The sequence below is a fragment of the Furipterus horrens genome, unplaced genomic scaffold (assembly GCF_987537825.1).
Source record: "Furipterus horrens unplaced genomic scaffold, mFurHor1.1.pri manual_scaffold_8, whole genome shotgun sequence".
Lineage (NCBI taxonomy): Eukaryota > Metazoa > Chordata > Mammalia > Chiroptera > Furipteridae > Furipterus > Furipterus horrens.
The window spans coordinates 30,761,714-30,789,655 of NW_028327178.1; the positions used below are offsets into that span (position 1 = coordinate 30,761,714).

Here is a 27,942-nt window from a genome sequence, read left to right on the forward strand (position 1 = left end):
CGTCCATTCTGTCTGGGGGTGGGAGGCAAGGGCCTTCCAGTGAACATGGCAGAAAGGGGCATTCTAGACAAAGTACCAGCTTGAACAAAGGTTTGGATGGTGGGCAGTAGTAAGGATAATTTAAATTACTTGTCAGATAGAGGAGGAAGGAGTAGTTAGAAAATAAGGTTAAAAACCTAGCTTGGAACAAAAGTGAAGGAATTTGAATTCTCAGATGACTAATGGGAACTGTAATCTCTGGACCTTGGTGGGGGGTCCTTCACATAACCTTCCTTTTAAAAAGATGACCTGAGGCCACCACACCTCCCCACCTCCACCCCCACCTGCCCCACTGGTTTGGAGCGAAGAATGAGAGAAACCGGATAGAATATTGCTGTAAAAGACCAGATGGAAGATAGGGAAGTCCTGACCTAGGCTGACAGAAATGCTGAGGAAGGAAAAGTTGATATCTAGATGACAGAAACAAGAAAAAGAGAGAAAGGTGTTCTGAGATTTTTTTTTTTTTTTGGTCCAGTTTTTAAGGAAACAAACTTTTTTATCCTCCCAGGCATAGGCCCTTGCTCAGTCACACTTTTCTGAATGGTGCTAATTTATTTCCACAGTTTTCTTTTATGCTAAAAACTCCTTTCTCTTAAAGTATATTTTGTCAACAAAACAGAAACTGTCTGAAAAGAAATGAGTAAGAAAATACTCGGATTTATTTTAAAACCCCTTTGTGATCTTTTGGGGACACTAGAGTCCTTCTAGTGGAAGTTCCCTCATCATCTCAGATATTGGAATTCTAGATTGGCAAGGATGCTTTCATCCTTTTAATTCTTGGGCCTGCCAGCCAACCAGAGGTAGGAGTTGCACAGAAAAGTCTGTTTGGAGTAAGGGATTAGATCATAGGGGGGGAAATATACAGAAATCTCAAGCCCTAAAAGACTGATACCATAAAGATTTAATAATAGTTTTGCCTATATTTGACAATTACTTATTTCCTACATCCAGTAAGAATTATTTTTGTTTAAAAATCTAGGAAAGTTTGATGAATTAAATGAAATAATCTGGTTATCTGTTTTCAATACTATGATAAAGAAATATCTCTGTGTACTATAGGTTGATTTGTTGAGATCAAAACATCTGTTACGGAATTTGTCACAATTCTTAACTGTTACTTCCTTACTTAAGAAAAAAAATCATTTTCTTTCTTTAGAAATAGACCAGTAGTTCTCAACCAAGTTTGAGCAAGCAAGTTGCTTGACCAAGTGAGAGTTTGTACCCACCTTTGCATCCCTGGGACATTGGGCAACTTGTAGAGGCGTTTTTGGTTGTCACGTGAGTTGGGGCGGGGGCCTACTGTAATCTATTGTAAACTGAGGATGCTGCTGAACATCCTATAATAACAAAAAGGTATCTAGCCCACCATGTCACTGGTACAAGACAGAAAAACCCAGATACTTGTTATTATTATTATTACTATCTTGTCTTTATTATTATTGGTAATCAGTTTCATTTTCTGATATAATATCAAAAATTCTTTTTTGGACAGAGGCTGCCAGACAGACGTTGTTTAGAAATCAGAGTTGATTTCTCTAACATAACAAGCTGTTGCATGGTTTGAAAAAAAGAAGTGAAATAGTTTGTGAATTGACAATATTTTCTGCTCGCACTGCGTGAAATTGACAGCAGTCATGTGTGTCATGGCGGAAAAACTCAGGGCAGCAAAGGAGCAATTCCTTTAGCTGCAAAGTTTTTATTCTCCAAGACTCCCCTGGCTCCTTTCTTTTCCCTTTATGTTAAAAATGGGGATATCTGTGAATACCTAGGATAAACAGAATTTAAAAGAATTAAAACAACATTGTAAAACCTGTTTTACCTGCTTCAGATTGCACTGTACGTCAGCATAATATGTAGTTCTGAAAACGCTGTTGAAATTAAGAATTTAGCATGTTGTGTCTGGGACACCCCCTCCCTCAATAGAGGTATCACCATTCTCTTCTGTTGCTAATTCTCTCCCTTCCCAACATTTTAGCCACACTTTTTTTTTTTAACTTTGAGCAACTGCATAGAAAGTCCAAATAGATAGGAGAGACTACATTGAAGCAGTGTTGCTGCATGTCTGGATATATTCAGTCAGATGTCGACTGAATAATTGAATACCTACTAGGTGCTGGGCAGTGGTGCAGGAAGTAGGGGACAGCTGGAGAGGAGGGGTGGAGATACCTGAGACCCACATAGCGAGTACTGATAAACATCAACTATGTGGTGGCTGGGCCCGTCATCCCACTGATCTCTGATCTCGTTTAATCTTAGAAACTGTTCCTTTTTAGATGAGGAAGCCAAGGCTTTGGGGTCTTAGCTAAGGTCCTACAATCATTACCATGTTTCCCAAAAAATAAGACATCCCCCCAAAATAAGACCTAGTGCTTAGAAATACCAGGCCTCCCCTGAAAATAAGACCTAAGACATCTTTAGGAACAAAAATTAATATAAGACACTGTCTTATTTTCGGGGAAACACGGTAGGTGGTGAAGTCAAGATTCAGAACCACAGCTGTTTGACTGTGAAGCCCGAGCCCTCAGCCTGAAACCTACCCTAGTGGTCGGGCCCCAAGGTTCTTGGGAACCTTCTGGGTTTGGTTTGTTTCCCATCAGCAGGGAGTTCATGCTCATGATATTGTATTTGTATTTTAGATAGAACCTTATGGCAGCAGGTGGGGGTTATATTTTAGATATAATCCTTTGTTACTCGTAAATTGCATAAGTAAGGTGGAAGTGAAAAATAATACATTCTGTTGTTCCTTGCGGCTGTTCCAGAGTCTCTCACGGCCAGGCTGGGTGAATCATGAAAAAGAGTATAATATCGGGTATGCGAAAGCCTGTCACTTGAGGCTGTAATTGTTCTTTCTGTTTTCCCATCTTTCCTTTACCTCTAGCCTTCTTGTCAACAATAGCCGTACATAGTGTGCTACTACTCTAGCTCTCATCCTTCTGCCCATCTAGCAGGAGAAACTCCCACATTCCACTGGAGCACCATGCAGACCTGTCTTCTGGGTGTTTGCAAGGTGTAAACAGGTAGGGGAAACAGCAGTCCTTTTATTTAAACAAAATGCCCATGTCTGGGTTAACAGTGCAGACAACTATAGACACATAAAGAATAAAGACATTTAAGCTGAACTACAGAATTCCTGGCATATATAACTTCACTTCGCCTCCTGGATACACACACACTTACATTGTTAAAGGGCGAGTGAGGGGCCTTTTTTGTTAGGTGGTAGAAGGAGAATCAGATGATGCATTTTGCCTGTTGCGGGAACCATTGAGGGATTGTCGTCTCTGTGACAGTGTGGTTGTGGTGAGTTCCCACGTGGCAGCCGTCGAGCATGTTGCTGTGTAGAGGGGCCGATGTCCACCACTGCTGGTGTCCAGTCATCCCCAAACCAGTGCCTGCATGCTTGACCGGCTGGTCAGGGCCGCACCGGCCCAGTAGTAAAGCTAGACCTTGAATGACACAGGCTCCAGGATTTTGAGGTGGCAGGAGACACCTTGGGTCAGCTCTGCAATTCCTGGCACGGACTCAAATTCATCCCTCCCTCCCTCACGGCAGAAAACAACGAGGTAGCACCGATTTCATTAGAGTCGGGAATGGAATGAGGGTCCCTACCTGCACCTCTACTCTGCTCTGGCTGACATGGTCCCTTCAGGCTGCTTTAACAAAATACCACAGACTGCGTGGTTTATAAACAACAGAGGTTTATTTTCTCCCAGTTCTGGTCGCCTTCTGGTGAGGGCTCTCTTCCAGGTTGTGGATGCGGGCTTCTCACTGTGTCTCACACTGTGACCTGCCTCACAGAGGGAGGTCTGTCCTACAAGAGCAATAATCTCATTCATGAGGATCCCATCTTTATGACCTAAGCACCTCTCAAAGGCCCTACGCACAAAACTATCACATTGGGCTTTAGGATTTCAACATATGAATGGGGGAGCAGGGCATTCAGGCCATAGTGGTAGCATAACAGTTTGAATGTTCCTCTCCAACTCCAAATTCCAGTATGTACTATGTACCAAAATGATGTTGAACCTAGCTCAACCGTGTAGGGGTTATATTTTTTATATATGTTGCCTAACCTTTCTGTACCTCATTTTCATCACTTATAAAATGGAGATAATATTACCTATCTCATATGCTTGTGATGAGGCTGAGATGAGCTTATAACTACCATGCTGAGAGGAGCACCTGGTGGAGACTGAGAACCAGGTCGGTGTCCTCTGCTACTGTTGCTGTTATTTCTGTAGTTGATGTAGTAAGACAAAAAAGGAAATGAGATTTCAAACAGTGGAAAGGAAGGGGAAAATATTATATGATTTGTCTCATTAGAAAATCTAAGTAAATCAACTGAATCAAAGATTATAATTAATATCAGAATTTATTTATTTATTTATTTTTGACAAACTTTTCTAAAAAAATGTAGAACACTTCACGAATTTGTGTGTCATCCTTGTGCAGGGGCCATGCTAATCTTCTCTATATCATTCCAATTTTAGTATATGTGCTGCCAAAGCAAGCACTAATATCAGAATTTAGTGGTCAGATGTAAGAGTAGGTTATAAAATCAGTAATGTTTCTAATACACTAGAAATAATCAAGTGGAAAATGTAATGTTTACTAAGTATTGGGTTGGCCAAAAAGTCTGTTTAGTTTTTTTCTATAAAATAAAAGACACATTTTTCATTTTCACCAATAACTATTGATTTGGATATTTTGAGTATCAACTGCTATTGGCGTCTAGTGGGTCAGGACCAGGGGTGCTGCTAAACATCTTCCAATAAATAAGACAGACTCACAGCACAGAATTACTTGGCCAAATGTCAATACTACCAAGAAACTTCGCAAACCACTTTTGACACATTTGGTCACTCACAGCACCTTCTCCATACACTGCACAAATCTTTTTTTGCATTTCAGTTGCATTTTTATCTTTTTTAAAATAATAAAGCATAAGATGCCAAAAATGTTGCTTATTTTCTTCCATCTTCAGTATTAAAATGGCTACACAAAAATTCACCAATTTTGATGTCTATTTTTTAAATGCACACTGATATGACAGCTGTCACAGTACAATCTAACAATATTGTTTCAAATGACGTTAATGACAACTAAGTGCTAATGGAGCCATCGTACAGAAAAAAACTAAACTAACTTTTTGGCCAACCTAAGAGTATAACACAAAATCCAAAATACATTCTTATTTCCCTTGCAAAGACCTTACTTCGCTTGACCTCACTGAAGCCTTGAGATGTCAACTTATCCATTATTTGGTGAGAAAGTGATTCTCTGTTGGCATGTGAAAACGTGTTAAATATTATGTATAGATTTGTTTTAATATTTAAAATTTCTTCTACCTTCACATTAAAGATCTTATTTACAGATATTCTCCAAAAATCTATTTTGAGCTGTCCTGATTTGTTGGTAGCATACCTTTAATTCAGCCATTTGTCCAAACATGGAGAAGTAAGATGAGACAGATTTCTTAAGATTATTGTCCACATTTCTTTTTCAAATTCAACTAAGTATGTGCAGACCCCCTGTTAGAAATTAAGGTACTTGGCAATATATGTGTGACATTGGTGATTGTGGCAGTTCTTATTTTTGAATATCCATATAAAGTCAGTACTGAATCTTGACAAAATTATTTGATCACTTTCCAAACAAAGTAGATATAAATTGAATTGAAGAGCCTGACATGTACCATTGTCTTTTTTTAATACATTCAGTATTGGAATCAATTCCAATTCACTGGATCTAGCTCCCAACCACTGCCTTTAATCAAATGATTTCCAGTTTGGTCGCCTGTTGGGTGGGCAGGACATCTAGTGTGATGATGCTGTACCTACATGAAACCTAATTCAAGAAAAAGACTGCGCCAGTTGGCACCTTTGGACTGTATAGGGTTTGTCATTTGATTCGTCACTCAGTTTAATTGGTATGAATAAGTAAGATATGAGGTTCCTCCAAACTCAGATGAATCTGAGAAACAGCACACATAACGTGGGATTTGTAGTCCCACCAGTGTTTAGATAATTTCACACATGCAGACTCTCGATGTGGTGGACTGTGTTTTAGACTTGGAGGCAGATGTCATGGATTTTAGTCCTTGCCTCTGCAGTTTACATTACGAGCTCTGTAACCTCAAAAAGTACCGTTTTCCTTTCTCAGTTCTCAAATGTCTAAAAATAGTGACAGTAATATTTGTGAATATTAAATATATAGACTATAGGAACTTTGTAAATATAATGAACTATCCTTTCACAAAGCATTACTTGTAGTAGATCTAGATCCTCCTGGCCCTTCATGTACTTAGCACCTTTTTGAGGAACAACTGGTTGTCTTTTGTCCTTAGAATAAATGATACCTTATCTTCAAGCCATTCCAACTGCCCTCACCTTAAATTCTGTTAGAATGGCTTTTTCTTCTTATAAGTCTCATAGCATTTTATTTAAACCATGTCTGGTACCTCAGTGTATAAAATGCCTTTTACATGTATGTGATCATTTATTGTAGGCTCTTGAATATAATATTGTGCTTATCTTTGCATTCTTTAAAGTGCCTTGCAATGTGCCAGATACATTATAGATGCTTAAATGGTTGAACAACTGAATACATGGACAAGTATTAAATTACATGTCATTTACCATTTAGAGTTCTCAAGGCCTATAGTATACAGAACAGTGTCACCTTTCTAACATCTACTTGAATGTTCCTCGTGTCTTTGAAGACCATGCATGAAACATCTGAAAGTCATGGTGTGAATACTGGGTTTCTATTCTTCGGCAGAAGCTAAAGCATTTATCATGTGAAAACTGCTGAAATCACAAGCCAGGTTTTAATTATCAAAGCTCTCAATCAGTGTATTAGCAAAATGAGATTTGTAAATGCATTGTCTATCAATAATGAGCACTATGTCTGTATAGTGTATTCAGGGTGAATACCAATATGTTCATTTGCCAGAAATTCTTATCTGTAGCTTTATAAGGTCTTGAAGACTGATTTACAAAAATAATAGGAGGCCTCTCGTAAATGACAGTAAATCTGGTTCACTGTAAAGCAGAGGATGGAAAATTACCAGGTTCATAGATCTCTGCAGGTTGAAAACAATGAGGACGACACATAGTAACCAACCTAAGTGACCTTCTTATGGAAATACTTGTAGGCAGCTAGAGCATATTCTGTGACAGCTGGTCCATTTCGGCTTCTTCTTCCAGATGCCTTATTTTCAGGTGCCTTTGCTTATAAAAAGATATACCCGCAAGACCTGAAAAAGTCACTTGTTTTCACTGGTTCTTGTCAGAGTCTTGGGAAAACATGAAAGATGAGAAAATAGAGCTATATTTTTAAAAATTTTCCTAATTTGACCAAACCAGAAGTTCCCTTTATCTCCTATACCATTTTCCACTTGCTTCTGTGAGTGAAAGCGTTTCTGTTCCCTAGAGAACTCAGCCAAGGAGACTAAGAAGTGATGAGCCCAGTAGGAAGCGCCTCTTATCCATTGTCCCCTTTCATTCATTCCCCTGAAGAGCATGTCATTGCCAATGGACTACTTTGCACTTGGAGTTCCACAGAGTCTTGTCTTTGTACCCCAAAGGTCCCTTGACTCTTTACCTGTGTCTGTCCCGTAGTGGTGGAAAGAAATCTCCCCTCCCCAAATTGGAACGTAGTTTTTACCTAAATAGATAATATTTACTTCTATTAAAACATGTCTAATAAGACAGAAGGAGTTGAGTTTTGACATTCTAAATAAGAAATGGGATTATCTTCCAAGTTGATAGGACAGCTTTCTGTGTCTCTCCAGCTAGGCTGCTTGACTATTTCGTTTTTCATTCTCTAGTTGAAAATAAATATTCAGGGATTTGTCTACTTTATCAAACATGTTTCTTCTAATAACTACTAGGTGACTTCTGTAGGAGGGAAATGGGCCTAAGAACAGTGATAATAGTGAAGGAGTGGAGGAAGCTGTAACCAAAATGAAGCTGCTTGTGTCTGTATCCCTCTACCAAAAACAAAAACAAAAAACCCACAACATGACACTCAGTTTTTTCATTAAGGACCCACGTCATGCTCTCTTCTTTGCAAGTCCTTGGAGGATACCTTTTCTGTGTTGCAATTCTGACCTCTTGCCCCATTTCTTGATAGAGCAAGCCCAAGCCAAATCCTGTGGCCATTCAGCTGACGAGGCCAGTTTAACCAGTTTTCCCAGCTTTGTTGACATTGCAACACCACACTAGAGAGCTTTGTGTGTTGTTCTTTTTTGTGGTGGTGAGGAAGGCAGGTGTGGAAGGTTCACAGGGTGGAACTTGCCCCTTTGGGATGACTCACTGGGTGTCACTCATTGGGTGTATATTCTCAGTACCCCCAATACCCCCTTGCTAGGAGGTGTAGCTCCTAGGGCTCTATTCATTCGATTGTATGTTTAAACCCCTGGAAACATTCCAGGTGGGTAATTGCTCTCCACCTTCGAAAAATCAATAAGATTGGGTGTGTCTATTCCTAAACTGACTGTTCTTTGTTATGTTTCTCAGCGTAAGACATGGATTTGTTTTGTCAAAGTGTGGTATACGTCACTTAAAGGTCTGGGGTTTTGATTTAGAAGAGAGACTTTCTTTTGTATGTATGTTTGTGTTTCTGACAACTTAAAGGGTAGTTTAAGTGTAAGGATATAATTCACTTTATTAGCACATAATAATATTGTTGGCAATAAATGTTCTTTGTATCTTTGCATTATTTATGTGTATATGTATGTATGTATGTATGTATATATTTATAGTGAGGTACATATATATTCAATACGTGCGCACAGAGTAATATATGAAAGGATGGTCATCAAAATGTCAATGTTGGCTATCTCAAGGTAGTGAGATTTCAACTAATTTAAAACATAAGCCTACCCAAACCCTAATTCTATATCTTAACAGTTCCTCAATCAATCATATCTGCTCCTCCTTTTTTTTTTTAAATTGACTTGAGAGAGAGAGAGAGATTGAGAGATTGCTTCGTTGTTCCACTTATTTATGCATTCATTGGTTATTTCTTATATGGGCCCTGACCAGGAATCGAACTCACAGCCTTGGTGTATGGGCATGACGCTCTAACCAACTGAGCTAGGTAACCAGGGCTGTTCCTTATTTCTTATTTACCTTATAACTCATTGTGGTATGACTTTTGTTCCTACAACTTTTCTGAAACAGCTTTTACTAAGGCTCTTAATGCATCCCATTTTCTCCATAATGGACACTCTCCAATCCTTTCCTTGCTGGGTCTTTCTACCACATTTGAAACTATCTGTGTTTTACTCCTTGAAATTCAGGACCACTAGGCTGCCAGGACATCAGCACATGCTCCTGGTCCCTCTCCCTGCTCTCTCACCCTCAGTGTCACTCGCCCCTTGGTCCTCTGTGACTCCCAGAGTGCCATACATGGCCCACTCCTCTTCCTCCCTGAGATAGGCCTTTAGGAGTGTCCCACTCAGCTCAGTACAGCTAACTCTAAAGTTACCGCCGGCCCTTACACCTGCTCTTCTTCCTGTATCCTGTTTGGTGGCATCACCACCCAAGGCAGACATCTGGGAGACTTCCCACGACTTCATCCCCCACATCCTGTGATTTAAGATACCACTGATTCTATCTTCTCTGCATATCAAATGTGTCCTTTTTAAAAAACATGTATGTGCTGCCCTAATTCACAACCTTTTCATTTCTTACTCACGGTGGCCTTTGAACTGCCTCCAGCTTTGTTCCCCTAAAATTTGCTACCCACACGGTAGCCTGGAAGGTTGTCAGCATTTCAGCCACACAGTATGTTTAATTTAACCACCTTACACCTTTGCTTTAAATCCTTCCATGGATCTCCAGGCCAACAAGAGAAAGTCTATATGACAAAGTGAGGAACCCTGTGAATCAGGTCCTTTCTGTAAGTTTCTGCAACATCTGGCACTGCTGGTGCTGCGTCCTTCCTTCGTCCAGGCTCTCCTCACCTGCACTGATCATCCATCACCCAGGAAGCCTCTGCTGGTGCTTTCCTGTAACACTCCATCTCTGATGTTGCACTGCCACATTTGCAATGCTCTTTTCCCCAATGCCTCTTCGGTTCTTTCAGGGCAAGGACAGACTTCCCTTTGTATCTGGAGTGCCTATCAGAGGATCTGAAAAGTGTTTGAATCAATGATGTGTCTATATGGTTTGGATTGCTAACAAGAACTAGGATATATAAAGATTGTAAACAGCAGGTAGTCTGAACATGACCTTCGTATTACCTTGGCTCCTCTCACTGACAGCCACCCTAAGTGGCGAAGGTGACAGGAATTGAGCTGGAACAGTTTAAAGTGGCATACTCAATATTTAAACTTCTCTTGTTATATGCACTATACAATATTTATATTGAAATTTTAAATACAAGGGAAGGGGAAATTCAGGAATCAAAAGAGTATAGCTTATCTGTTGAGGAATATTGGCTTAAATAATTTCACAAAACATGATTGTAAATATTGGGAGGTATGGTTATGGTGAAAATTAATCATATGCTTTTATAAGCATAGCGATATAAACTGTGTGGTCACATTTACTTTAAATTTGCCACAAGGTAGTGTGTAAATTATTAGGTAATGGAAATTTTTATAATTTTCTTCATCTAGCACCTATGTAAATAAAACTTTGTCTCTGTACTTTCTAATGATGCTTATTAGCAACTCACAGCTCAAAGGGAAGGGTTATTTTGTTTATCCTCCAAATTTCACAGTTGAGGGAAGTGAAAGGCCTATATGTATACATTAGCATCAGATCCAGAGCAGGCAGCCAGGCGTCTCTTTGCACAGTCTTCTGCTCATTATTTTCTATGTGATATGGACAAATCCACATCCAGGGAGAAAGACTCCAAAACAATGACTGTGTCAGAGTGATGTTAAAAGAATTCACTGTTATAGTTGGTTCCTTCTTTATGTACAAGTTGTCCTGTGATGCAGTTGAATTCATCAGGAAATAAAAAGACATTACTTTGAATGATACCTGATCCAACTACCCCCCCCAATAAGTCCTTAATGTTTTCAACTAAATGTATTGATTATTAGCAACTATACAATTATCATTCTCTCATTTTAAAACTCTGTGTACATATCACCTGCAACAAATAACATCACGAAAGTGTCTCTCTGTTAGTGCTGAAAGTAGAAGGAAAAAGTTTCAGATTGGTAAACTGGTTGCCTTTAAACAACTCTACAAGACCAATTTCTAACTATCTCTTCTCTATAACATACAAAAATTAGCACATACAGACTTAAAGTAATTTGGATCATTGTCCAAATTCATGATGTGAAAAACATTCCTCATCTTCCCTCTTCATCCCTCCTTGTTTAAAGAAGTCTGTGGGCCCTGAAGTGTGAATATACATTCAGAATTAGCTTTACTTTTCACTTTCCCTGAGGACTTTTGATAGCATGCAGTCATGCCAGGATATAGCCAGGTTAGAGCTTATCTGTGGGAAAGACAGTACAACAAAAGTAACATTTGGATGCCTCTCCTGTTATGATCTATCTGCCTTCTCTAGAAACAGTGGTATAGGCGCACTGTTCAGACCAAATGCAGACTAATTGCCCACCTTCTAAAAGGACAGCTATTACATTTTATTTTGAATTCCCAAAACAGATTTTTCTTGGTTAGCTATATTTAAACAAAAGTGCTAGGCAGTGCCTTTTGTTTGCTTAATTTTACTATTATTTATTATTGTTAGGGAATTAGGTTTCTCGGATTCCTGATCAAAATGCAGAGCTTATTGTTGAAAAGCTACATAATATTGTGCGTGCATGTGAGGTGAGGGTGGGGAGAGGAGAAGAGTATGTAAAAGCATGAGAAAGGGTGGCCAGGAATGAGCTAGAAACATAACTACGGCTGGGGCTTTATAGATCCACATCCATTCATTAAAATGAATAATTTAACCACTTGGTACTTAGCCCCAGTGTCTGTGGAGACTATAAAGGAGATCCTGCAACCAGGAGTTATCAGTAAGGCAGTAGGAAAATGACTCCGGGTAAAAAGGATATTGGTGTTTTTGCTAACTGAAGAAATATTTAGACCTCTTTCAATTCTACTGTGCAGCATTTTTGCCTGACATTCCATGAAAATTACTTGAATGTGACACCTTGCTAACAGATCTGTGAAGATGCACAGGTTCGCAGATGTTCAATAAAGTTTTGAAATAATAAATATAGCTCACTTTTGATCAGTGTTCCCTGTTGGTAGCAGACATTTATTGATTAAGCACCATTTTCCCTGTGGGGGACAAAGCACTAAAAGAGGATGACAGCCAGTGAAACTACTCTTATGATAATATATTGATGGAACATGTCATTATACATTTGTCTAAACCTATAGAATGTACAACACCAAGAGTGAGCCCTAATGTAAGCTATCGACTTGGGGTGATAAAGATGTGTCAGTTTAGGTTTGTCAGTTGTAACAAGTAGAGGACTCTGATGGGGTCTGTTGATAATGGGGGGTGCTATCCATGTGTCGGGGCACGGGAGTCTATGGGAAATCTCTGTACCTTCTCAATGCTGCTGAGTGCCCAGAACTGCTCTAAAAGATTAAATTTTAAAAAGAGAGAAGGGACTTCCAGCCAATATGGAGGCCTAGACTGACACGCTCCATCTCCCTCCACAACTAAGAAGGAATACATCTACCACAAAACCAGAAATAACCAGAAGTTCCAGAAAATAAAGCTACATGGAAGTCCTATGTAAGAAATTATAAAGAAGTGGTGCTCGTCCGGACAGGTAGGAGGGGCGAAGCTGGGGCAGAGAGGTCAAGCTGTACCGGTGGCAGCAGCTGCAGAGCCAGCAGCGGGACTGCAGTAAGCACAGACACCCGTATTTAAAAAGAGACGAGAAACACCTGGGAAGCACCCCCAGCTGCAGACCAGACCTGGTCAGCTCGAGAATCCAACGCAGGGGCAGGCAGAACCCCATTGCCTCAGACTGTGAAGGCCAGAGGGAGTTGGGATGGAGAAAGAAGCTCCCGGTCTCTCAGCGGAATAAACGGCAAGAATCCATCTTGGACCTCCACCCCCACACAAAACGCCACAGCGTGGTGAAAAGGGTCGCCCAGTAATGATGAGTCCATGGCGCTCCAGCCCCTTTAGCATAGGAGGTGTGACAGCCCCACCCAGGAAGCAAAGGTAAACACAAAATGGTCAGGATGGCACAGATCATGATAGAGATCCCAGTGACGCAGCTGACCAGCCAGCAAATATCTGATCTAATGGATCAGCAGATAGGAAATCTTTCTGAGGTAAAGTTCAGAGCTTTGGTTATAAAGATGCTTACAGACCTGACAGCAGATCTTAAACAAGATGGGGAAGAAATGAAGTCTAGTCCTGCTGAAATGAATGAAAAAACATACAAAACAAGTGGTGAGTGAAAGAAAACCAGGGATCAAATAAACAAATCGGAACATAAGGAAGGAACAATCAACCACTGCAGAAAGAGGAAACGAAAAGTGAGGAAAATGAGGAGAGGCTCAGAAACCTATGGGACAGCTATAAGCGGGCCAACATCCGAATCACAGGGTTGCCAGAAGGTGAAGAAGAAGAACTAGAAATTGAAAAATTATGTGAAAAAATAATGAAGCAGAACTTCCCTAACTTGGAGAAGAAAATAGACTTACAGGTCCAGGCAGCACAGAGAGTTCCAAAACAACTGGACCCAGGGAAAACTGCACCAAGACGCATTAGAATCAAAATGTCAAAAATTAAGGATAAAGAGAGAATCTTAAAAGCAGCAAGAGAGACGAAAATTATGTACAAAGGGGTCCCTATAAGACTATCAGTTGATTTCTCAAAAGAAACTCTACAGGCAAGAAGGGACTGGCAGGAAATATTCAAAGTAATGAGAAGCAAAAACCTACAACCACAATTACTCTATCCAGCGAAGCTGTCATTCAGAATAGAAAGGCAGAGAAAGTGCTTCCAGGACAAAGTAAAACTGAAGGAGTTCATTAGATCCAAACCACTGTTATATGAGATGTTAAAGGGACTGGTTTAGGAGAAAGGATCAAAACTATGAACATTAAGGCAAATTAAGTAGGCAACGAGAGTGCAAAAATAATTATAGGTATGGGGAACATTTTGGGAGGAGGTCAGCTGGGAGGGGGAAGGGAGGAAGGGAGGGAGGTGGTACAGGAATTAAGAAGCATAGTAGGAGGGAGTGGAGTAGATAGGAAGATATTGAGAAGAACTATATGCACAACCAATGGGCATGGACTAAGGGGGGGACAGCTGGAGGGAGGAGGGTCACTGGGTGGAGGGGAACAAAGGGAAAAGAAATTGGGACAACTGTAACAGCATAATCACTAAAACATATTAAAAAAAATTTTTAAAAAGGGGAGAGAGAAGTAAGTAGATGGATTTGCCTGGAATTGAAGATTAGTTTAGGAGTAAAAATCTCAAACATGGCATATTCTTGTGGCTCTGCCTCATCTGCCGGGAATGCCCATCTGCCTATCTATCCCACAAGCCCCAGATTAGTGTCACCTCCCATGTAAAGCCTCACCTGACCCCGTTATGCAGTTAGTCATCCCTCCTGTGAATGAGCTTGCTCTTTTTACTTTCAGGAGCCTTTGCTTCATATGGTTATTATTTTTCATGTGTGCCTTCCTGTCTTGCTCAGGATTGGGACTAGACATTGTTGATCATACTTGTATCCCTAAAACTAAGAGTGCCTAGCATGGAAAGAATGCTCCATAAATAAAATAGAAGTAATCTCAAAACCAGATGAAGTGATTTTCTGTAAATCAATGGAATTTGGACTATCCTTAGATGTTATAAAACATCTTAGGAAAAGAAACGGGTTTAGTCTGAGTCTTAGGCTCAAAGTATTATCTTAGTCTTAGACAACCAGTTTATTGCCTGTGAATCTATAGTAAGGAAAAGGATGCTCTTACCAAGTCAGCTGGTATTACTTATGTACACATAGCTCCTAAGCAATGTTCTACCAGTCAGAAATCAGTATCTGTTGTAAACCCTAAGTTTTATTATTATTAGTTAACTGATATTTTTTAAATACTGTTTGAAAACAGTAGTTGATCACTTTTATTAAAATAGACTATTTTCTTGGGCTTTGCAGAAAATGAAAGAATTTACACAGATATATTTTAAAAGAAAATGGTTACAGTTTTTATTTCATGTGGCCTTGTTGCTGCTGTTATTGTTGTTGGTTTTGTTTGACATGAGTCTATTTGAAAATCTGCAATTCAAGTTTATGGATTAAGAACATTAGCAGTGCTGATGGCTCCAGGGGTAGGGAAGGGCTTAGGGGAGATTGTGCTGTTTAGGTAGATTCCTGACTGGCACTTGTCCGTGTAGCTTAACATCAATAACCCCATTCTGTTTTTCAAAATCTTAAATGAAAAGAACTATTAGCATTCACAGTGTTGTTTTGATATGCAGGGTGTTTAGTGTGAAGCGCATGACTCTAATATGATGATAATACCTGGTTTCTCAACCTTACATTCAGTCACCTGTTGACAGTAAATGCTGTATGACTGAGGACCTAAATTCCACCCACCGGAATATTCCAGAATATTTGTAAGACTTTTTCATCAACTAAAAGCTGCCAACCCAGTTTTGGTATGTAGACCTCCCAGCTAGCTGGAAACAAAATATAATTTAAATCACTGTTCTTTGTTGAGTAACTGCCCATTGACCCTGGTAATCAGTTTCAGTTAATGCTTTTAACTGAAGAGTATCTCATATTCTGATATAGTGCTTAAATTTTATTGTGAAAATTGATGAAGATGATTAAAAACTGCATTGTCACAGCTTTCTAGACCCCCAACCCTTTAGGTTTGTGAATGGAACAAGAATATTTTTCTACTGTATACAGATCTCTTTCTATAAATATAGTAAATGTAATATATTTCTAAAGTTTTTCTTTTTGCCTTCTCCTGGGATGGTCCTAGCCATAACTTTATTTATAAGTTCATTTATGCAGAAAATATTTTTTGTGGGCTTTTCCTTCTATGCCAAGCTCTGTACTGGTCACTGAAGCATGAGAAATCAGGAGTGTACTTGCTGCTACAGTGTAAGGTAGTGAGTAGTACTATAGAGTAAGGTAGTGAGTAGGACACAGGAGCTCTAGAACCCTCTAGAAAGGGCTCCTAACTGGACTACGGGAGAGTCGGTAGAATAACAAGGTGGTGCTCCTGCTGGGCCATGGGGCAGGTAAGATGGGGTAGGGGGAGGAGAGACATGTCATAGGCAGGGAGAGATAGTGGTATATTTCAATGAAAGAAAATTACACATTTGAAACTACTGGAGCCAATGATTTGAAGAAGGGAATATGAGGCGATGAGCTGAGTTACAAACAGGAGTCAGATCTGGAGGACCATATATGATTTATTGTACTAAGGCCTTGAAGCAACATCTGAGGAATATATTTAAGGGGTCCTGGAAATCTTCCTCCTCTATAAATCCTTCCCTACCTAAGAGTAGGATTCCTCATTTAACATTTACTCATCAAATACATTACCTTCAGAGGGTTAACTCATACTAAAAAAAAAATCACGCTTATTTTGAATTATATTCATGGTGCTGCTTTCCTTCCTTGATGAACCTGAGGAAGTCAGGGTCAGTGCTCAGAAGAAGGCCTTTTGATGAGGTGTTGCAGCAGGAGTGGTCGATAACCAAAAGGCAACTGGAGTGTGAAGCCTGCGGAGTTCTGAAGTGAGACTTAGAGGGGTGAGCAGGCCAGTGGGACCGGGAACTAGGCAGGAATTATGTTGTCACTATGCTTGGAATTGTGGTCAACCCTACCTCTTCATTTCCACTTCTCATGATAATATAAAAGGAACATTGATCCACATAATGTTTACCTGTAGTCTCCATATTTTTAAAGCAAAAATTATAATATAATATAAACAATTAATATAAAATGGAAAAATATATAGAGCTAACATCAAACCTATCAATTTTATTGGTAAATATAAATAGGATTTAATAATCTATCAATAGGAAGACATTATAAGAAATGTTCACAAAGCAAAACCCAATGCAAAACAGTCATTCAGAAAGCCTAAATAAATAAAAGGTTGGCAAAGTAGATCTGGCATATGTAGACCTAACAAGCAGATATGGCAATTTTTTTTTAATCATAATCTCTTAAAAGTTTTTTTTACCACTTTCTTTGAAGTATTTGGATCCTTAAATATTGGGTTTACAGGAGACCTCTATGAAATGCCTGTACATATTCTGTTGCTTTAGTGTCAGCTGTGGATGTGAAATTACTATATTTCATGATGATGTGGATGGCTAGTATTTTTTTTGTTGTTGAATAAACTAAAATATCTATCATTGCCAGAATAGCAGAACATCAAAGTTAAAGTCAAGTCAATTGGGATGATGATATTGTTTTACAATAAAAATTAAGTGAGTATGGATAAAGTTTCTAGTTATATTTTCAATTATTGTTCTGAAGCAATGTTCTTCCCGAAGGTTAGGAGTGAAGACAATTCTATCTCACTGTCCTTTGCCCACTTAAAAAACTTTTCTAGAAATGACTAAGAGCATGGATTTGAGGCAATCTTAGGTTTCACTTTTTGCTTTGCCACTTACTGTGTGACTTCATTAACTAAACACTCTAGAAATCAGTTTCCTTATCAACTTATTTCAAGAATAATACACTGAGAAGTCTTAAGAGATAATATATGTAAAAGGTTTGATTTATTTTTTTGCTTGTACACTTATATGTGCCTGGCACCTGATATATTCTTACGTTTAAGAACATTGATCTCATGGTTACTTTTTTCACACTTTTCTACTGATGTTAACATTTGTCTTATGTTTATAGTTTTCTGTACATCAGTCCTATGAGCTAAAACAGAATTTTATAAATGTACTTTACTAACTTAAATTTATTCATGAGAAACAGTATTTTGTTAACACTGGTCCACTTGACTTTTATAAAATCAATAAATATAGTTCTTGCTTTTGAATTTAGTTTTTCTAACACAACACTGTTTCTGTGTTGCATGCTCTGTGTGGGGGAGGGGTGAATGCTATGGAAGCAAGATACTGAAATTATTCTTTTCACAGTACCAGAAAGATAACCTTGACCAGCATATGCCTTAAAGTTAGAAGTGGCAGGGGTGTCTCCTGTGATATTTCAGAAAGTTCAAGGAAGTCACCTAATCTTCTTCAAAAGGACCCTCTCTTCTAGACGTTGACGACTCAAAATTCACAAACTGTCAATTTTAACCTCTTGGTGTTAATTTTATTTTAGGTAAACATATTACATTTTATAAACTTACCCAGGAAATCAAATCAGTTTACAAAGTTTTCTAAATTAATTGGCTTAAACAGAATATTGGAAAATAATAAAATACTGATATAAAGTCTTGTAGAGAATGTCTTCATTCCACTTTCTTTTCTTTTTTATTGGGGGGAGGGGGCAAATTTCCAAGCACTTTTGTTTGAAATTAATTTTCTACCTAAAATCACAACTTAAATAGAGTTGGCCTGTGTACCCAAATGAATTTTTGGTTAATCATACTATTAAAGTTAGTAAGATCCGATTGTTTAGAAGTAACATTTTAGTCGATTCTTCCTTCTTAATTTCATTGATGGGAAACAAATATCCAAAATATTTAAATTCAATTTTGTGATATTATTCTATTTTTTATTTTATTTTTTTTCTTTTTGTAATAGATTTGCCTTCCTCGCCATGCTTGACTGGTTCTAAAATCATGAGAGTTCTTAGTTCCTGCCAACAAAAGTAGGTCAGGTGTATGTGTTTGGGGGTGGGGAAAGGTAAGCAGCCAGTCTCAGATTTCAGGATTATCTGCAGGTGATCCCTGAAGTAGACTGTGTATGAACATGTTCCTGTGTGGGGTGATGAAGGTGGTGGCAGTGAGGACAGGGAGGAAACAAAAACTCATCTGCCTAAAAAGGCCTGACAGGACTGTGCTTTATTTTCTTATGGTCGCATGGCAGGACCTAACCATTAGATAAAAATCAGAAGTCTGCAATCTGTGAGAGTTATGGTATTTTTAAAAGAATATTAAGTGGAAATATAGCTCCACCTAACTGGAAATGCTGCCACCGTCACAGTATTTCTGTTTAAAGCCTGAAACAAAAGGAGAAGTCTGATTGAACGTGCAGAATCAGCACAAGTGTTCAGTATTCTCTCCCTAGCCCTGGGAAAATGAAGTGAAGGAACAGATAGAGAGGGACCATAAGAACAAATGAAAGAGGAGAGAAGAGAACAGAGACTGAAAGATGTTAACAAATCTCTAGAATAAATTATGGAAGTTCCACCCAGAATCTATTAAATTTTCAGCAGAATGGAGCCATAGTGAGGATGACATGCCAGCAGGTACTAAACACAGGAGTTCTGTGGAAGACAAAACACCCGGTATTCCCCGCAGAACCCTCCCCCACTTGGCTTTGGGGTGTTGGCTGGTCAGGTATAACTTTTTTTCTTTTTTGGGAAAGTGATCCCCCCCAAATTTCTATTGATATTAACATTTGGGGTTCCCTAATGAAATAGTAGGCTCCTCAGCTGATAACCCTTGAGAGAAATCACAGAGTCCACAAGCGAGTTCACACACACGGAACTTATCTGTGTTTCAGAGCCTCCCTCGTAGACAAGAACTGGCCACCAGGTCTGTGAGAAATATCTGCAACACGGCTGTCCAGAGCAAATCACACACCAGAAAAAAAGAATCTTGGCAAAAATGCCATCTAGGAATCAGAAGAAAAGTTCTCTAATTGCCTAGAAGAGATCAGAGGGTAGGGGATGTTTAGTAAACAAAAAGACGGTTTTTATTTGTTTGTTTGTTTCTGAAGAAGTCTGAGTAAGCAGGTTCTTTGTTTGGAAATTAAAAATACTTCAGATATAAAGAAATTCAGTGGAATGGTTGGATAGCTAAAGATGAGGAACTTTCCAAGAAAGTAAATTTTCTAAAGGAGAGGAGTACAGGGAAGAAAAGAAACAAGTTAGAATCTCCATGAGGTGCAATGTTGAATGATAGGTGTTCCAGAAAAGGAATGGAGGGGTGACCTTCAGTGTTGTTATTTTTAAGAGAGAACTGATATGTTGCCTTATGTGTTTGACCATATGAAGAGGGTTTTCATGTTTTGGATTCACAAAAATTAATGCGAGTCACCTAAAAACACACACAGCAGCTGTAGAAGTGAGGCAGTTATTTACCCTGCGGGGGAAAAAGATGAAATGTTGCACAGGAAATGTTATGTAATCCATTTGGCACATTGTGAACTGATACATAAACATTGAATATTGATTATAATCCCCAAGCTGTGGTGGAACCAGATTGGGAGGACGGGGGAGAATGTGGTTTGGGTACAGGTGGTGTGATAGAAGCCTCCAATATGACAGGAAATCAGGTGATGTATACAAGTCTGGGGAGCAGGAATCAGATTGGAAGGTGTGGGGCAGGCGCTGCCTTTTTCATTATGAGACACTTAGTTCCCTCTGACTGTTAAAACTAAAACTATAGCCTGTTTCACTTTGGTTAAAAATTAAAGGAAAGCAAAGGTTTTTTTCTGTTTGGTTTTTGTTTGTTTGGGGTTTTGTTTTACAAAGCCTGCCACATGCTGTTTTGAAACAATGTATTAATGTTGCAGTATGAGGGATGTGAACTCAGGGCACAGCGGGGCAGCTTGAGGATGGCTGGCTGGTTCTTCTCTGGTCTTCACGGGGTCACAGAGCCCACACTAGGTTTCATGCTCTGCCACTGCCGTTTTGAAATTCTTAATGATTTGGGAACAAGAGGCCCCACATTTTTGTTTTGCCCTGGGCCCTGCAAATGAAGTAGCCAGACCTGCTTTTAATAGATACAGTGTTTTGGATTCTGGCCTGACTGAGGGTTACTCTTACTCCTTATAACCCTGACCTTCCAGTGGCCTCTTGTTTTCACCATCCAGACATTGCTTATGGCCATGCCGGTTAGAGTCAACTGATATTTCTCACAAGGGAATTTGGAAGTCACATATTCCATGCCACCCCAGAAAACTGTTGTTCCGTTATCTTATGAGTTGATTCTTTGTCCTTTTAAAGAAGATATTTGACACAAGAGAGGTTTTCTTTTAAAAACACTTTATTCTTTATAGCAGTTTTAAGTTCAAAGCAAAATTGAGGGAAGGTAAAGAGGTTGTCCATATACTTCCTGCTTCCACACATGCATAGCCTTTCCCATTATCAATATCCCCACCTGAGTGGTTATTTGTTACGATTGATTAACCTACTTAATTGCATCATTATCACCCAGAGTCCATAGTTTACATTAGGATTCACTCTTGATGTTTGCCTTAATCCATTCTGGCAGCTACAGAATACCATAGACTAGGGTGTTTATAAACAACAGAAATGGATTTCACAGTTCTGGAGGCTGGGACGTCCAAGATGAAGACATCGGCAGAGTCGGTGTCTGGTGAGAGCCAGCTTTGTGACGGACAGCCGTCTTCTCCCTGTGTGCTCATGTCTGAAGGGGAGAGGGAGCTCTCTGGGATCTCTTTTATAAGGGCTCCACCATCATGACCTAATCACCTTCCAAAGATCCCACTTCCCAGTACCATCATATTTGGGGGGGTGGGAGGGGAGGCATTCTGTTTGTGCTCCACTCATTAATCCCTCCCTCTTCCTGGCCCCTGGTTATTTTTCATTCCAAACTATGTACTGAGTTAAACAGTTTTCCCAGGCAAGAGTATCAGTACCCCACACAGAGAAGTGGAAAGCTTAAGTTTACAGCACTACCTTAGGAGGAGGACCTTCCCCTCCCACCCCAGGAAGGAGAGCACAATGCAGACTGAAGTCCTTCTGGCCAATTCAAAGGCCTCACTTGACCTCCTGTAATGAGCAGCGCCCCCTGTAGGCTGTTCTCATTCCCTGGCTGATCACTATTTGTCAGTTCATGGGTCCCACCTGTATTCCTGCAAAGGCCGGTTTGTGGAAGCACGCCCCTGGTGTGCTCTCTGCAAGTGTCTCCTCTGTCCCCTTTCTCCATGGACCCACTGAACCTGTCAACTCTGCCCCATGTGTGGGGGTGGGATGTCATTTATGTTTAGTGGTAGGAGCTAGGCTGAATGTGTTGTGTGTATACGGAAGACTGGGACAGACAGCACCAAATGAGAGATAATGGCTTGTCACCCTAAAGTGAAGAGGCAGGTTTTCCTCCTTGGTGAGTAAATTGATTTTAACGTCTGTTACCAAAGAGGAGCCTTAGGGATGTCTAGAGCCGTGTCACAGTGTCACAGTGGTCCCTATGCAACCCCCAGATGATGCATTTGAAAGACACAGCCAACTTAGATGTATGAGTTCTGCTGTATATTTCTTCAAAGGAGGTGTTATAGTTATATCTCATTTTATTCATTAAAATTATGTAAAATTGCTGTGTTCTACAGATAGCTGTGTTTAGTATAAGGAAATATTTGTGACTTGTGGCTTTGATGAAACTTCTTTTACCCCTTGGATAAAAGGAGTTTTGTGAGGGGTGAAAGCTCCCACTCCTGGTAGCATTAATTCAGGCACGCATTAGCAGAGTGCTAGGCGAAGCTGATGGAACATTCACAGGCCTTCCCTTTTCCCCATCTGTAGTGGCTCTCCTTGATCTCCCTTCAGGTCACATGCTCGGCACCGTGTTAGACACTGGATATACAGGGTCGACCAAGATAAAGTCAGTCCCTGCCATTGGGGAGCTCAGAGCCCAGGGAGAAGAGACACTGATTGGATACACACTGAGATAAAGGCTATAAATGAAAAGTTCAAGGTGTCTTGAGAGTTGCGACAGAAGAGCTAATTTTGGTGGAGTTTAGGGAAAACCTTTTTGAGGAAATGACTTGTGAGCTGAAACCCAACCAATGAGTTAGGGAATAGAGTTGCAGGCACAGGGAACATAGTGTACAGAGGACTTTAAAGTGAGAACGAGCTCCTTGTCTGAAGGAATCTGGAGAGGGTGTCTCTCCCTGGAGCTCAGAAAGGAAGGAGGAGAGTGGCGTGAGATTGAACTGCAGAGGCAGCCAAGACCAAAAACTCCATTGAGGTTTTTATTTATAAGTTATACATGTAATGGAAGTCATAATTAATACATGGAGAAGAGATTTAAATAACAAAACTAGAAGTCTTAGATCTTCAAATATCATCTTAATAATGATTCTCTTTGGAGGTAGTTTTCACACCTTATGGGAAATGTTTGGCTTAGTCAGCTAAACCTGGGTTTAAATCCTGGTTTTGTTCTTTGGTAGCTGCGTGGTCTGGGGCAAATGTTTTCATTCAGCAAGCCTCCATTTCTAATGAAATTGGCAAGATAATACTACTTACAACACTGAAGATTGAAAGGCATATGTAAGACATCTGTATGGTATCTGACATCTAGTAAGTTCTCTGATGGTGGTGGGAATGGTAGTAGTCAACTCTGCTGTTGTTATGTATTTGAGGAATTTAAACAAGTATAAACGGGCAGAAGAGCAGAGTAATAAATAAACTAGTCATTACCTAGGAAAGGGATAAAACAAGAGTATTTTGATTCCAAGAATCGAAGAGAAGAGCCAAGAAAAAATACATTTAATTGTCTTTGTGGTGGGAAAACTCAGAAAGCCTAGTCGTAGAACTTGAATAATTCCACTCCTTTTCCTCTTGGGTGTTTTTACTGTGTGGAACCTTTTAAAGTTAAACAGCTTGTATGTAAGAGTTTAGAAAGCAAATATGGGAGATTGATGTGAATCGTCCTTCAACATATTTGAAAACCCCTAACATATAATTATCACAGTGCGTTTTGAATTACTCATTTTCTCAAGGAAAAGTTTTTGGAGACCGTAACTTTTTTTTGAAACAGGAAAATATTGCTAACCTGACCTGCTCTGTGGTGATTCATTCTTTTCCCATTTTGCTCTTTAAAACAAACCAAGAAGCCAGATGTTTAGTTGCCTAAGATGAAAGCCATTTCCTTAGAAATCCTAAATGAAGGAAAAAGTGCTTCTGTAGGATGGCAAGGGGTGTCTAGAGGTAATCATGCCCCGGTCCAGGCAATAGAATGTGGTTGTAAGAATGTTGCTCATAGCAACAAAGAGCACTTACAGATATATTCATTTTCTAAAATAAGCCTTCTCTGATAATGTGTGTGTGGAATTTTCCTGGTCACTCTACTGCATGTGCTTTTTCTCAACAATTGTGTAGACCTAAATTGTATTCAGTTTGGTAGGCTTATAACCTTTCGATTACTTCTGTTTGCTTAGACATCCTCCATTTCTTTTATATACTATCCTTTTGTTAACCTCTTAACACACTCACCTTTGTCCTTTCTGTGAATTTAAAGAAACTTAAGGATGGCAAGATACTAGGGGAAAAGTCCTTAGTTCCCCCATATTTGTAAGTATCAGGATAAAACTATAATTTTTAATTGTCATTATTAAAAAAGATAAAAATGATATAAGAAACTTCTAATGTGCTTGCGTGTTTGTTGAATTTTTCCCCTAACTATTGTTAGTACTGAAACATTGAGTATAAACATGAGTATTAACATGAGTGTAAAGCTAGTAATTTTGACCACTTTCCTCTCTGTTCTTGATTTCTTCAAGTACAGTGTATGACTAATTATCATAAAAATGTAGGTAAAGTAGCCACATTATAAAATTTAGCCATATCTAAAATGTATCTGTTCCGAAGATGCAAACTAAGAAACTTGTATTTATCCAAAGATATGATTCCAGGAGGCATTATTTTGTTCTTTGTCATCAGGTTCTTGTCTTGATAGTTTTTTTTAAGGAATTAAATGTAGATTTGTAAAATTTTGTAACTGCTAGACAGTTTTGAAGATGTGTGTGCTCCTTAACATCAATAATGATCCTTTAGACTATTTTCTCTTAACGTTTTTCTTCCATCTCTGACTCCCAATTTTTGATCTTTTAACAGCCTATAAAGACAATTTGTTTGTGGAATTTACTTGAACAAAGTCCATTGACACAATGATCTCTGTGGTAAATTTATTATCAGGCAAATACAGTAGCTTTTTCTGTCACTCCCTCCCTGTGACTTATAGTTTCTCACAGAACACTTAATTAAACACAGTATAACACTGGAGGGAGATCATAGGCCTAGAATTCCAATTACTGCTCTGCTCTGTGACCTCAGGCAGATTATTCAACCTCTCTGGGCCAAGTTTAACCAGTGAGTTGAGGGAGCTGGACTCAGCTGTCTCTGAGGTCTCATCTGTGCCATTCTGGGATGATCAGAATGTCAATCCTACTTTTGTGGCGGAAATTGAGAGAGAGTTATGGCTTGTTTCTCTCCTAGGTACAATGTGTTATTAAAATTTTAAATTTGCATTGTAAGTAGAAAAGAAACAAGTTTCAAGTGGAGGTAGTGCTGGTGGCATGATTATAGTTAATTTTGGACCCTACCAGGTGAAAACTGAAGTTCTCCCAGCCACAGCTATCTCTCCTTCCTCTTAACGTTCATTCAGTCACATAACAAATATTTATTGACCTATGACCTGGGTACCGGGCATTCTTTTAGGCACTGAAACAGAATGTTTTATATAATACAATTATCTTAAACTTGGCAACTCAGTGTAGTTTAATGATTTTTCACACTTTCAAACTGGGCTATTAATATTTAGACATGCACACAAAATCCATGAAACTTGCATAACCTTCCCTAATTTTGTTTTGCTTATATTCTTAAATACTATTTTCACCACTAATAGAAATTTCAGTATAGGGAACACAACACATAACTATGGAACAAAAAAGGCACAGCCTCTGGTACTAAGTTTTTCTTTCCTTTTCACTGCAACCCGATAATGTTAGTGAATGTGTCAGTTTAGACTATCAAGGTGATTCACGCAACCAGTATGTCACCTATGGCTCCTTTGGTCTCACCAATACTCATCAGTTTCATAACATGTAGGACATCTTTGATTTGCAATCATTCATTTCTAACTAATCAACTTATTAATAAAAGATTGTGTAATCTTTCTAAGGACAAAACTTTTGTTTTCTTGACTTTTGAGAGTCCCTTCCTCCTATCCCCTCACTCCTTTCTTCCATTTACAAGTTCCACTACTTCCCCTTCTTCCCAGCTTAGCTTGTCTCCAGCCCTCTAATAGTTTGAAGTCATAAAGATCCAGGTTCCACTGGCCAATGTTTTTACACATTTATAGAACACCCTAGAATCATTTCACGATCAGAAGGCACCTTAGAATCCACTGGTCGAAAGTGGTGTGATTTCAATGTAGTCAAGTTGATTAAATAACCATTTTCTCCTTCCTTTGCCTTCTTTTCCTTCATCCGTTGGCAGACTTTATGTCAAACCTGATGTAATTCAGAAGTTAAAGCCTATAAAGAAGATCCTGATGTAATCAAAGCAAGAAATTCCATACATTGTGCTAGTTACTTGAGAACTTACAAAAGTGTGACAGATTCTTTTAAGTCTTAGAGTTGGGCCAAGGTCAGAAAAGTTGGCCATACACTAATGAAATAGCTGTTATGTAAATAAATAGTGGTGCTCAAAGGCCAGCCAAAAGTTGAAGAGATCCCTCCTTTATGCGACAGTATTGTCGCTAAGAAATAACAGTAGCATTTAGGACTTTTCTGACTCAACACTGCTATAGCTCCTACACTAGAAAAATACCTTGGACACAATTGGCCTTCAAAAGGTATTTGTTGAAAAAAACATGCTTCTGACTTCATTAGCATCCGTTTAGAACATTTTTACATATTTCTTTATGTGGGGACATTTGAAAAAACTAATTTAACGTTAATGGAATAAAAATCAGTGAAAAGAAGTTTATATAGGTTCTCTAAGTAGAAAATCAGTGTAACTCTTTATTTCTGTAATAACAGCTGACTCTTAAAAACTCAGTAATCTTTCAGAAGCAGCAGATGATCTGATTGGAGTGTGGAAATTTAGAATTGAACAATTTAGTATGAGTTGGTCTCTTATTAATAAACAAAATTAATTGAACTCCTTTATTTTGTTTTTTATATTCTAAGCACCTTTGTGTTCTCAGTTTATATAAGTGCCTCCAGAAAGCAGGTAAGTGGTACATCCTCTGTCCCCTGGCCCCTGCTAGGGACTGTCCTCTTCTATTGACCCCAGACTTTCTTGAAATTCTGGAATTCTCTCTCTTCCAACCACATCCTTTGAATCCTACTTCCATGAAGATTCTTGCCTTCCCTTGTAATCACACATGTTCACAATTCTGGTCTTTTAAATCTGATCTGGGGAAAGAGAAGGTGAATCCACAGAAAGAAGGAGGGAGGTAAACTTTGACTTACATCAGCCTTCACTAACCTACCCCTGTACCCCAGCCCCGCCTCTGTCTATTCCACTTCCACTTTCCACTCCATCTCAACTCCACCCCATTGCCACGTCCACCTCCCCCCACATTCCCATGCAACTTGTTACCCCTAAACCCCCAGTTCTGCCCCTCATCTCCTGAAACTATAGCTCCCTTAGAAGCCACTCCCAGCTCTTCCTTATGAAGTGTACCCCTGAATCCTTCATTGGTGACTGGCAGTGAAAGGGCTCACAGTCAGGACAGGATAGCATCTGAGCTGGCTGGCAGCACAGGAGGGGAGGGGTTCCTGCACCCCATGGAGGGTTGGCCTCGGATGCATCTTCCCAGTGTGCTGTAGAACTCGGTGCTCTCTTAGTATTATTATGTTTTTAATAAGATTTTGTTTGCTGATCCTCAATTGTAATCTTATTTTCCAGGGAAAATATTAAAGTTTTGAAGCACTGGCTGATAAATGAACTTTTGGAATACTTTGTAACCTGGTGTCTACCTGTTTTCTGATAAGGATGGATCTTGCAGCTGCTCAAAAGGGCTTTGGGATTGAGAAAGAAAAAGAGGGGGTTGTTTTTGCCTTCACATTGGAGATTTTTAGCTCTCAAAGCACTTTTTAATC

At 39.3% G+C, this 27,942-nt stretch overlaps 1 protein-coding gene and 1 non-coding gene across 3 annotated transcripts in view; one reads left to right on the top strand and one right to left on the bottom strand.

The window, feature by feature from the left end:
• The window catches only part of GAREM1 (GRB2 associated regulator of MAPK1 subtype 1), a 172,924-nt gene that overhangs the window by 71,680 nt on the left and 73,302 nt on the right, over window positions 1-27,942 (top strand). The gene's annotated exons all lie outside the window — the stretch shown is intronic.
• LOC150002679 (U6 spliceosomal RNA) lies at window positions 4,444-4,550 on the bottom strand. Its single transcript, XR_016512922.1, has one exon. It is a non-coding gene; the product is annotated as a U6 spliceosomal RNA (small nuclear RNA).